Below are 11861 nucleotides of genomic sequence, written 5' to 3'. Positions count from 1 at the left end.
TGCTGCAAGAACTGGCTAACCATAGGAGGAAATTGAAACTGGATCCCTTCCTTACACCTTATACAAAAAACTCAGATGGATTAAATACTTAACTATAAAACCCAAAACTATAAAAACCTTAGAAGAAAATCTAGGCAATACCAAGCAGGATACAGGCATGGGCAAAGATTTTATGATGAAATCACCAAAAGCAATCACAACAAAAGCAAAAATTGACAGATGGGATCTAATTAAACTAAAGAGCTTCTGCACAGCAAAAGAAACTATCATCAGCACAAACAGACAACCTACAGAACAGGAGAAAATTTTTGCAATCTATCCATCTGACAAAGGTCTAATATCCACAATTTACATGGAACTTAAACAAATTTGCAAGAAAAAACAACCCCATTAAAAACTGGGCAAAGGATATGAACAGACAATTCTTTAAAAAAAGACGTACATGTGGCCAATAAACATATGAAAAGAAGCTTAACATCACTGATCGTTAGAGAAATGCAAATCAAAACCACAATGAGATGCCATCTCATGCCCGTCAGAATGGTGATTATTAAAAAGTCAAGAAAAAATAGATGCTGCCAAGGTTGCAAAGAAATAGGAACACTTTTACACTGTTAGTGGGAATGTAAATTAGTTCAACCATTGTGGAAGACAGTGTGGTGATTCCTCAAAGATTTAGAACTGGAAATACCATTTGATCCAGCATCTCATTACTGGGTATATACCTAAAGGAATATAAATCATTCTCTTATAAAGATACATGCATGTGTATGTTCATTGCAACACTATTTACAATAGCAAAGACATGGAATCAACCCAAATGTGCACCAATGATAGACTGGATAAGGAAAACGTGGTACCTACACACCATGGAATACTATGCAGCCATGAAAAGGAATGAGATCATGTCTTTTGCAGGCATATGGATGAAGCTGGAAGCCATTATCCTCAGCAAACTAACTGCGGAACAGAAAACCAAACACTGTATATTCTCACTTATAAGTCAGAGCTGAATAATGAGAACACATGGACATAGGGAGGGGATCAATACACACTGGGGCCCATCAGGGGCAGTTGGGTGGGGGGTAGAGCATTAGGGAAAAGAGCTAATGCATGTTGGACTTAATACCTAAGTGATGGGTTGATAAGTGTGGGAAATCACTATGGCACACGTTTACCTATGTAACAAACCTGCACATCCTGCATATGTGCCCTAGAACTTAAAAAAAAATTAAAAATAAAAATAAAATGCAAAAAAGGGAGTATATATGAGAGAGACAATTCTGATCCTGAAGTTAAGTATTTGCTACCCAGCCCTTGTGCTAATATGTATAAGTGATAGAAATTCTTCAGAAATAAGCAGTGAACTTGAGGGGAAAAAAAAAAAAAACACTATTTTTCCCCAAGTCACACTGTAGTTCATATGAATAGCTACTGATACAAATGAGTAGGATGAATGCCATTAAAGCAACTACACTTCCCCCTCCCTTTTTATTTTTTTCTTAGCAGCTACATCCTTCTAGAAAACAACCACTCTCCCTCACTTAGTTTCTCTCTTAATCAATAGCAAGTACTTTGCAAAATTGCAGAATGGATTTGTAATCAAGTCAAAAACCTGGAAAAGAACAATGCTACTGCACTATAGAAACCCTTGACCTTGATGTCTTGAACACCACTTCCTAAACCCTTAGCTGACTAGCAGACTATGAGAAATAAATTATCATGTTTAACATGAAATTACATTTCCCAAAAAGTATATTTTTACATTGTAATGTTCTCACTCAAAGTACACACAGGAATGTCATTAAAAGAAATGTTACAGGTCGAAAATATAATGTTTCTAATGTTACTTGTGGAATAAAACAATATTAAGAAAGAGGAATTGCAGAGATGAAGGCTGATCAAAATATAATTTACTTCAAATGTTATCACATACCCATAAAAATAATCAAAAGGAAATGACAAGTTGTAGTAACCATGATTACTTAAATGGAAATAGGCCAAACTTTGAGTAATTCAAATTTTACTAACTACAATCTCTTGAAATGCAGGATATGAAATTATAGGACAATATTAACTTGACAAACTTAACATGGAATGTCTGCTATGAAAATCAAAAGTATTTAAATTCCCTAAGCTTTCAGTACCAAAACCACTTTGGCCAAGTAGGAGTTGTTCTTTATCTCTCTCAAAGATGCAATAGCAAAGTAGTGGAGGATATTTAGTGATCTTGTCCTGACAAATAACCAATTCACCTTTTTTCCCAGTATATTCTTAAGTATTGATTTTACCAAGTGAACTCAGACATGTGTCACACTTATCCAATACAGATCCTTTTCCTTGGAAATGTAGTTTGAACATCAATCAGTCACCTGGCCTTTCACCTTCAATTTCTATTGCCACTGTCTGTCAACTATTAAAGCTTGCCCATTTCTCCAAATGTTATTTTTAGAAACTGAAATATACCAGGATCATTGTGAAAAATTTGTTTCTTGGAAAAGTGTGCAAATGTTCACATGATTAAATTCCTTCATTACAATTACTTTTCTGAATTGAATACTAGTTAAAGCTTATAAATACACATTTCAAAGATCTCTAGGTATTTTCTTTTAAAATCTATTTCCTGAATAATGATAATATTATCACTTGTAATATTACCAGTTTGAGGAAGACAACATTAAAAGAAATTCAAGCTAAGTGCCATTGTTATAAGTGTCTTCAAATGGAGCAGAATGCTTCCGCTCTGGCTGAATCCAGTGAGAGGCACAGAATGACACCCACCTTGAGCTGCAGGCCTCCTGGGACAAGCGTGTTTGCTGGAAGGCTTTTAATGTGTTGGTAGACATAAGAGGAGAATTGCTCCTGCTCAGCCTGTAATTGGGGGCCAAGTTTACAGAGATGACCTCTGTTGCTTTTGATAGCTGTCTGCAATTCATCAATCAGCCTGCTCACCTGAAGGGGTTAAATTACAAGAGTTGTTAGCGAGAAGTAATTGTTGATGTCACACCTATTAGATTTTTGAGTACCTAGCTTGATGGGGGGAAAATGACTTCAATACAAGAATTTGAGTACAGATCTATCCTCAAGTAAAAACAATGAAAGAGATATACATTCCTACATCTACTTTTATTTATGAAAAAATGTCCAACATTTTCACTTCAGTAATATGGGATAGGTAGCCCTTTACAATTGTTGAATGAAAAATATCTCTGGATATGAAAAGAAACATATACATTTGACAAGTTTGCAAAGGACTTTTAAACAGTTTAACAAGATAAAACCCTCCTAGGACTTTTAAATAATCCAATATATGTAACCTACCACCAAATGTTTCATTTCACTACATGTATCTTCCTTTTTAGAGTATTTTATTTTATTACATGTAACATTTAAATTTTCTATATATATATTAAATTCATTATCATTTCGTTGACCTTTAAAATTAACCTATTATCTTCCTCCCAAATATTCCAATACTTTTTCCCACATTTCATAGATACAATTTTCTAAAATGTATATAACTTCAAAGACAATGCTCTGTTCTGGAAAATATTTTAATTATATATTAATGTCAAAATAAAACGTATAGTTTTTCCAGAAACACCAAAGGCTATGGATTCTGTAACTTTGATTTTTAAATTTCTAGACTTCTACTTGGTATATTTTAGACAGACATATGAGCCTTACATGTGAATTATTAAGTGGCCAATGTACTGGTATATTTTTATAGTGTTTCATTTTTAAAATCTAGGTGTTTTCTGCATAACAAGTTTTAATTTTTTATTTCTTGGTCTACCTTTTCTATCTCTATCTCTATTTCACATGAGGAAGTCAGAAATTCCAAACTATTTGCTGTATAGATCCTACAGCTCATTTCAATGTTCACAGATAAAATGGAAAATCCTTCTCCAAGAGTCTTCCCTGTACTTGCATCTCATCCACTTCTCTGTCAGCTAAGAATATGGTATTTGCCCCAGCCTATATTCTAATTCTGATGTTAAATCCATTATTTCTATCCCTTCTACAGAGCATTCAGAGAAGTTAGTGACAGCCAGTGTGCACTATTACTCATATGACTTAAATACGTATTATCTACTCTACCTATTTAGTTCAAGTTTATATGTATATGTATACATATAAATTTCAATTACATTTGACTTTTACCAAGACCTTTACAAGCGTTACATGCATAGAAACAAGTTAACTTAAAATGATTCCTATTTTGCTTTCGTTTCCCATATCTCTCTTATTTGTCCCTATGTAATAAATTGTCTACTCCTTTTAAATAATCCTTTCTTCTAAATAAAGTGTTGGCAAAGTTGTTTTAAAAAGGGTCACACAGTAAATATTTTTGGCTTTGTAGGCCATAAGGTATCTGTCAAAATTATCTAACCCTACAGTTGTATTTGGAAAGCAGACACAGACAATATGTAAATGAATGGGCATGGCTGCGTTGAAATAAAACTTTATTTACAAAAAAAAAATAACCTGCAGGCTAGATTTGTCCCCAGGGCTATATTTTGCAGATCCCTCTTCTAAATATGTATATGTTATATCCATTCTTTCATTTCTTATAAGCAATAGCCCTCAATCCCCTCATCCCCCTCCCCAGTTTGGATTAACAAAATACCTACTAAGCGGTCTCCCTGTTCCCATCTCTTCCCCTCCATGCCATTAGGCTACCTCCACCAGATTCATCCACCTTGAAAAGTAGATTAAACCACCTAGTTGCTCCCTCAGATTCTTGAGCTTGGTATTCAAGATTCTAAGACCTTTTATAATCTGATCCCCACCTGGCTTTATGGCTCATATTCCCATCAGACCCCTCTCCTCTAACCAAATGTCTCTTCTCACTGTCCCCTTGCACACACATACACACATCCCTTCCATTTCTAAAGTATCATAAGTTAGATAATGTTTAACCCAACACTCTGATCTCACAAATGAGGAATTCCATCCCAGAAAAGTTAATTTGCTGAGGATACTCAGATAATTAATACTGGCACTGAAATTAAAGTGTATGTCCCTTGATGCCTAGGCCATAGTTTTATGACTCATTCCTCTCTTATATCCAAGTCCACTCATCAGAAACTCCACTTCTTCTAGCAGACCTTCCAGCACTTAGTGCCTGGATATCACCATCTGGCACTTAATCAAAGTCAACTGTCTTATTGCTCATTCTTTACTAATAATTCTATTAGTATTATATGTGACATATATGTGACATCAGAATTCCTATGTGATTTGCTTTGGCCAATGAAATATGAACAGAAGTAATATATGCCACTTCTTAGCAGAAGCTTTAAGAACCATTGTGCAGTTCGGCCATTGCTCTCTTCCGCCTGCCCACCCCACCCCATGAAAACAGTAATGTCCCAATAGAAACTGCTCCTTCAAGCCGTATCCCAGACTGAGAAAGACATACTGGTGAGAGCCACAAACAACCTGTAGCCAACATGTAAAGTGACCAAAAAATGAATACTTGTTTTAAGTCACTCAGCTATTGGGCTGCTTGACTTATACAGCACAATCTACCAAAAGCTGATAAACACATTGCATTCTACTAAATCCCTACAATCCTATATAACTTATATAGTAGGTTACTAAGAGTCAGCCCTTAACTGTAAATTCAAATGAGAGTCTATAGAAATTTCTATTATCTATTCATAACGAAGCCCCTCATGCCAGTGAAATTTGGACAAAACTTTGGATATCATGGGAATGGAAGGCAGAGACAATACAGGGAGGTCAGGAGGAATCCTAAGGGAAACAGAAAAAGAAAATGAGATGAAAACAAAATTAATGAAAAGAAAAAGAAAAGGAGAGAAGAAATTAAAACGAGAAGGTGATTGGGGGAAATGAGAAGGGAAGAAAGAGAAAGAAGATGTGAAAAAGAAAAGAATGGTGTTTATAGGCTATAAAATCCAGTGACAGGTTTCTCTCATTATCTTTCTTTTCTTACTTTTTGGAATTAATTTCCATGCTTTCCATAGTACTGTTAATTCTACAAGAAAGTTGTAACATTTAAAATATGGAAATGATAAATGATCCAGTATTAGTCTATCCTTTCAGCCTCATCTTCACCACCAGATCATACTACCCTCCAGCAGTATTATCCTTAAAAAACAATGGATAATAGTGTGTAATATCCTTGAAGCTAAAGACCAATACAGGACAGGTGGCTTGCATTTATGGTTATCTGATGAAATTAAAGTCCAAGAACCAAAGCCCCTAAATAGAAAGACTCCATTTCCGAAAAATACTGGTCCTCTCTGAACCCATCTCCAGCATCATGTGATTTAGGAAGATACAATGTTATGCAGTCTTTAAAGTCTACTAAGTATCATGCATTGTATTTCACTAGTCAATTATAATGTTCTCTATAATTTCATGTACTGCACCTTGTGCTATAGCAAGTCACACACAAAAAAAGGGAGGAAACTCAGACTTTGATTTGAGGGCATTTTTATACATGACTGGTTTTACTGTCACAATCCATAGCCTTTCACTGATAGGGGATTTCATGTGACATCAAAAATCAACCAACCATACAATTGATGATGTCATTTGCTCTCTAAAGGGCTATTGGCTAAAGTCTTAAAAGTTTCATCTGGCATAGATTTTTGGTTGCTTCAGAAATCTTCTCTACTATTTTTATTGGCTCCAGGATAATCTGTTAACATACGTGAAACAAAATTACACCAATTATCACCTGATTTTAAAAAAATAACTTAAAACTCTCAAGGTATCTAGCAAAGATTAACATATCTTAAACACAGGAGAAAATATATCAAGAATCCTGTCACTGACATTTTGATAATGTTTCCATTCAGTTTTACTCAAACTTTATGTTACTTTACATATTCATAAGGTCTTTTATCCCCAAAGTGTTATGTTTTGTTCTCAGTTATTATGATAAATGTCATCCTAAAAGACAACTCTACACATGAAATAACTCATATACTAAAATCAGGTAGGTAATATAATACTCCTGAATTATTTTACATAATATCATTTTTTTCCCAATTCACAGATATTGCTAAAAGGGGGAAAATGTTCTTTAAAATTCTTCATCATGAATCTTTTTTTTTTTTCAAATCCTTTTTTTTTTTTTCCTCTACAAAGGCAATGTGAATAGGGGTAAAAGAAGACAAAACTTGACCTTTTGTGATCCCAGCATTAATGGGTCTGTTCATAATTCAATCTATGTGTGTGTGGGGGCATCCATGTGGAAACATAGAGGCCTGAGAGACATAAAGCCTTTCCCTTTAAACATTATCTGACCCTATCAGTCCCATTCACAAAAGAAGGCTTACGTATGCATATGTTGAAAAAATGCACCATCTCATTGTGCAGCAGAAAGCCTACACATTCTACTCTTCATTCTCCGTGGAAATGCAGCACGGAAGTGACACTTGTACAGAATTTGGGAGAGTGACAAATAAGCAGAAGGTAGCAAAAAAATATTGAATATTCTGGTGAGAAAACAAACCCAAACTTCTGAAAGAATACAAATGTGCACGTCTATAAACATACAGACTGGTTTTTGCATAACATGTAGGGCAGTTTGATCATGTTTGTATGACGTATGCATGCAACCTTTGAATTCAGTTAAATTCTCAAGATGATTTATAGTCAGAGCAAAGTGTTATTCTATTTATAATCAGCCTTCAAAAGCAGACATGTTGAAGCTATACATTTCTGAGCCATACATTGTGAATACTGTACATTGGCTATTATTAATGACTCTTTGAGGAGCTCCTGGTTTTTCTAGTGATGAGTTCAGCTGTCAGCCTGAATTCTGTGTGGGCTTGAATCCACCCATGTTATTAAGGAGAACTCCAGAGCACTTTGCACAGAACTGTCACTTGAAATCAGCACAAACGGTGGCAGCCTCTATACTAGGAACGTCATCTAGGCATGTAACACACAGAATGGTCTCAAAGCCAGGTCAGCACTTCAATTTAAGATCAGGAAACTTTCTAATTAACAGCATATTTAAGATGAACCAAAAAGGAGGCAGGGAAACAAAATTAGTATTTTAAACTGCCTAAAATCTCTTCTTGGTTTCAGGGCCAATAATACAATGTTTTAAGGGGTAAGAAGGAAACAGAACCCTAATTTGTTGAATGAAGATTGGAAAAAACATGGGAGCCTCAGAGCAAAGTGAACTATCTCTTGATTTGGAAGTTGAGCTGGGTGTAACTCACCAGGAAATCTGAAGTGTGTAGCACCTCTTATTGCCAGCACTTCAAATACTACCAAATTTTTGTGGGTTTTTGTTTTTCTTTTTGTTTTTGTTTTTGTTTTTTGACCCAGAGTCTCACTCTGTCGCCCAGGCTGGAGTGCAGTGGCACGAACTCGGCTCACTGCAACCTCTGCCTCCCGGGTTCAAGCAATTCTCCTGCCTCAGCCTCCTGAGTAGCTGGAATTACAGGCATGCACCACCATGCCCAGCTAATTTTTGTTTTTTAGTAAAGAGGGGTTTCACTATATTGGCCAGGCTGGTCTTGAACCCCTGGTCTCAAGTGATCTGCCCGCCTCAGCCTCCCAAAGTGCTGGGACTACAGGCATGAGCCATCACGCCTGGCCCAAATACTACCAAATTTTTAATAGCTTCCTAGAACCCTTCTGAGATGGGAAACATTTTGGAGGGAGATGTAACCTATTTTCAGCCAGAGGTCCCTTATGTGCTGCTTTTAGGCCTATTCAACAATCTAACATCCCCATCCACTCATGGCAGAAGGAACAATTGAAAACAGACAACTTCAATGTCTTCATAACTCTTCTGGCAATGGGGTTATGTTGATAGCAACAAGGATGATGTCAACTATACCTAGGGGGACAGCTATGACACTATGTCTCACAGACCTCTAACTGCAAGAGCATAAGTGACCATGGGTCCCCTCTACTGTGCTCTGAAATCCAACTCCAGGTTAGCACCAATGTCTGAGGATACTAAGGCAGGTCTATCCCTGAGAATCACAGGACTCCTCTGATGGCCAAGTTTGGCTCAAAAATCCACCAACAGTTTTGCCAACTCTTTAGACTTCACAGTGGTCCAGGATGTTTCCACCCAACCTTCCTTTCCTCCCTCATTTGGGGTCAGGCCTGCATTTCAGTCTGACAGATTTCTCAGCCTTATCCAGTGCTCTCTCCATTTTCTCTCATAGGCATTTCTTCTAATAACATTCTACACAGTTAATGTCATCTTGGTACCTACATTATACAGAACCTGGAATAATGCACTTTTATACTGATATTAATAAGTCATATGCAAATTTCCAAAAGGCTTAACGTGGCTGGGCACAGTGGCTCACCTCTGTAATCCCAACAGTTTGGGAAGCCAAGGTGAAAGGATCACTTGAGGCCAGGAGTTCAAGACCAGCCTGGGCAACATAGCAAGACACTATCTCTACAAATTTTTAAATGAGCTGGGCATGGTGATATATACCTAAAGTCCCAGCTACTCAGGAGGCTGAAGCAAGAGGAACACTTGAGCCCAGGAGTTCAAGGCTGCAGTGAGCTATGATCACACTGCTTCATTCCAGTCTAGGTAACAGAGAGAAAGCCTATCTCTAAAATAAAAAAAGCTTAATGTACTTTGACATATATCATCACCTCAAAGTGGTTTTATGATGCATACATTACTGTTACTCCAAAATTTCATGTGGAAAAATTATGGGAAATAAAACAAGATTTTAAGATAAAACTGTAGGCAGTAGAAGATCTAAATCTCAGATTTTATGATGTTTAATTTGGGTTTTGAGAATTGTCTAGGAATGTATTTGTATACGAATCATAGGAAAAATATTGAAGTAATTTCACCACCAAATTTTTCCTTTCTCTTTTCCATCAGGATTTCCTTTCTCTGTATGTTGATTAGACTTGATGTTTTAGCCTTAAAAGTTTTAGACTTTTTCTAATCAAAAGTTTTTAAAGCTATTCAACAGTCTAACTTCCTCATCCACTCATGGGGTAAGAAACAACTGAAAATAGTGTCACTTTAAATGCCTTCATAACTCACCTGGCAAGAAAGTTATGTTAGTGGTAACGAGGACTTTTCTAAAAAGAGTCTTTTAGATTTTTTCTAACAAAAAGTTAGAACTTACACATCCAGATTAATATAATCACTTTCCAAGTAATCACACAGAAATTATCTTCAGAGGCTATGGAATATATTTAGAAAGTATCAGACGTACAAACACACACGAACATACATATACATGAATATGTATTCTCCTCGCTGTGTATTTGATTTTTGAAGTAAGCAAAAGACTTTTTGAGCCAGAGCTGAAAAAGCAAATATATGACTAAATAAGGCATTGTGTAAGAACACTGAAATATATAGTGCTAAAAAAATAAAGATGATAACAAAGAAGAAACACCAAATAAACATAATTGCCATTAGATTTTCCAGAAAAGATAATTTTCATTTCCAATGTTGCTAACAAGGTAAGATTTAAAATTACATATTTGCTATACTGATCATTTTCCAAGGCCACTTCAAGTTTTTAGTCATTGAAATTTTAATTTTGCATAAAATATCAAAAGGCAAAATAATTACAATGTTTAAAAAGAAAATAATCTGTCATTCTTTTACAATATTTTCTATTTAATCTCTAATGATAATTGGTATTGCTATAGATAGATATTATTTTAATTATACTAATTAATCTAGACAGACTTCTTTGCATTTCCCAAAGTTTCCAAGATACATGGTAGATTCACTTTTAACTTACTGTGAAAATGTAATTAAATTCTCTAATTGTGGTAAAACATTTTTCAAGCACACAGAGAATGATATTTTTTCAAATTTATAATTAACAACCTAGTCTTGTAACTTGTTAATATTCAGGAGAATGAGTCAGAACTATAATTTAAATCTGTGTAATTGCTATTTATTACATTTTAGAAATGGTTTAATTTTCCTTATGAAATATTATCTACTGAGATGGCTAATCGATTTTTACAATATAGTCTTTAATACCAGACAAGTATGTCCCAAATACTAATATGGTCTCTAATGTAAGAGTAGAATTTACACAGGAAAATTTGGTGCATGCTACCTATTCACCTATTACAAAACACATGGTTAGTAAGGAAGATGCAATCATAATGATAAGAAATACCAAAACCCTGAAGCTTGAATGCATTTATTTACCAAAATATCAAAAAAGAAATATATGAAAAGTTTATTTTTAAAATATTCACGTTATCTTATTTCTGAAGTTACTTTGGATTTTTACTGACAGTGGTACATAGAAATTAGAAAATTCACATTCTTTCCTTAGAAAGATTAAATGCTTTTGCATTCCAGGAAACGACATGAAAATCATTTTCCCCTTTTGTCTAACACCAATTTTGTATTATTTCATTTATGGACTATGCTGTCAACTTCACAGCATGAGCTTTGAAGAGAAGAAGGTTTGCTTTAATAATAATATTGTTCCTCATTACAATATTGCCTACAGAATCTTCTGATTAGCTCACTTAGGCTTAACATTTGTAAACTATAGTTTTCCCTTGATAAAAAATAACTTTGTTAGTATTTCTAAAATTCAGAACATTAACTCTATTCTTAGAAAACCGGATGTAACAGCAAAATTTAGTATTTATCAAAAATTCAAAAAATTTTTAATGTTTTTCCTAAGTTGGTAGGTTTTATAACTTCCAGTTTCAAATTGCATGTAACAATTTACTAATTTAGAACATTTATGAGAAAATATTCATCAGACTTTTCAGAAAATTATACTTTGATTTATTCTTTCAAGCATACAATTATTTTTCGTGCTGTCTATATCAATAAAATGATACCCGGTTGTGATCACTTTGTTTCTATCATAAGTTGTTTTCAGTTA

At 34.8% G+C, this 11861-nt stretch overlaps 1 protein-coding gene across 2 annotated transcripts in view; it reads right to left on the bottom strand.

Annotated features, from left to right (window-relative positions):
• Nucleotides 1–2859: 2859 nt before the first annotated feature.
• The window catches only part of LOC129484286 (doublecortin domain-containing protein 1-like), a 237140-nt gene continuing 228138 nt past the window's right edge, over nt 2860–11861 (bottom strand). Inside the window, exon 12 of one of the 2 annotated variants that reach the window (XM_063641882.1) lies at nt 2860–2952. The gene's annotated coding sequence lies outside the window, so the exon portion shown is untranslated. The remainder of the gene's footprint in view (nt 2953–11861) is intronic. The other variant, XM_055282041.2, reaches the window with a different exon arrangement.

The sequence above is a fragment of the Symphalangus syndactylus genome, chromosome 6 (genome assembly GCF_028878055.3).
Source record: "Symphalangus syndactylus isolate Jambi chromosome 6, NHGRI_mSymSyn1-v2.1_pri, whole genome shotgun sequence".
Classification (NCBI taxonomy): Eukaryota; Metazoa; Chordata; class Mammalia; order Primates; family Hylobatidae; genus Symphalangus; species Symphalangus syndactylus.
This window is presented reverse-complemented; position numbering and strand designations above follow the sequence as displayed.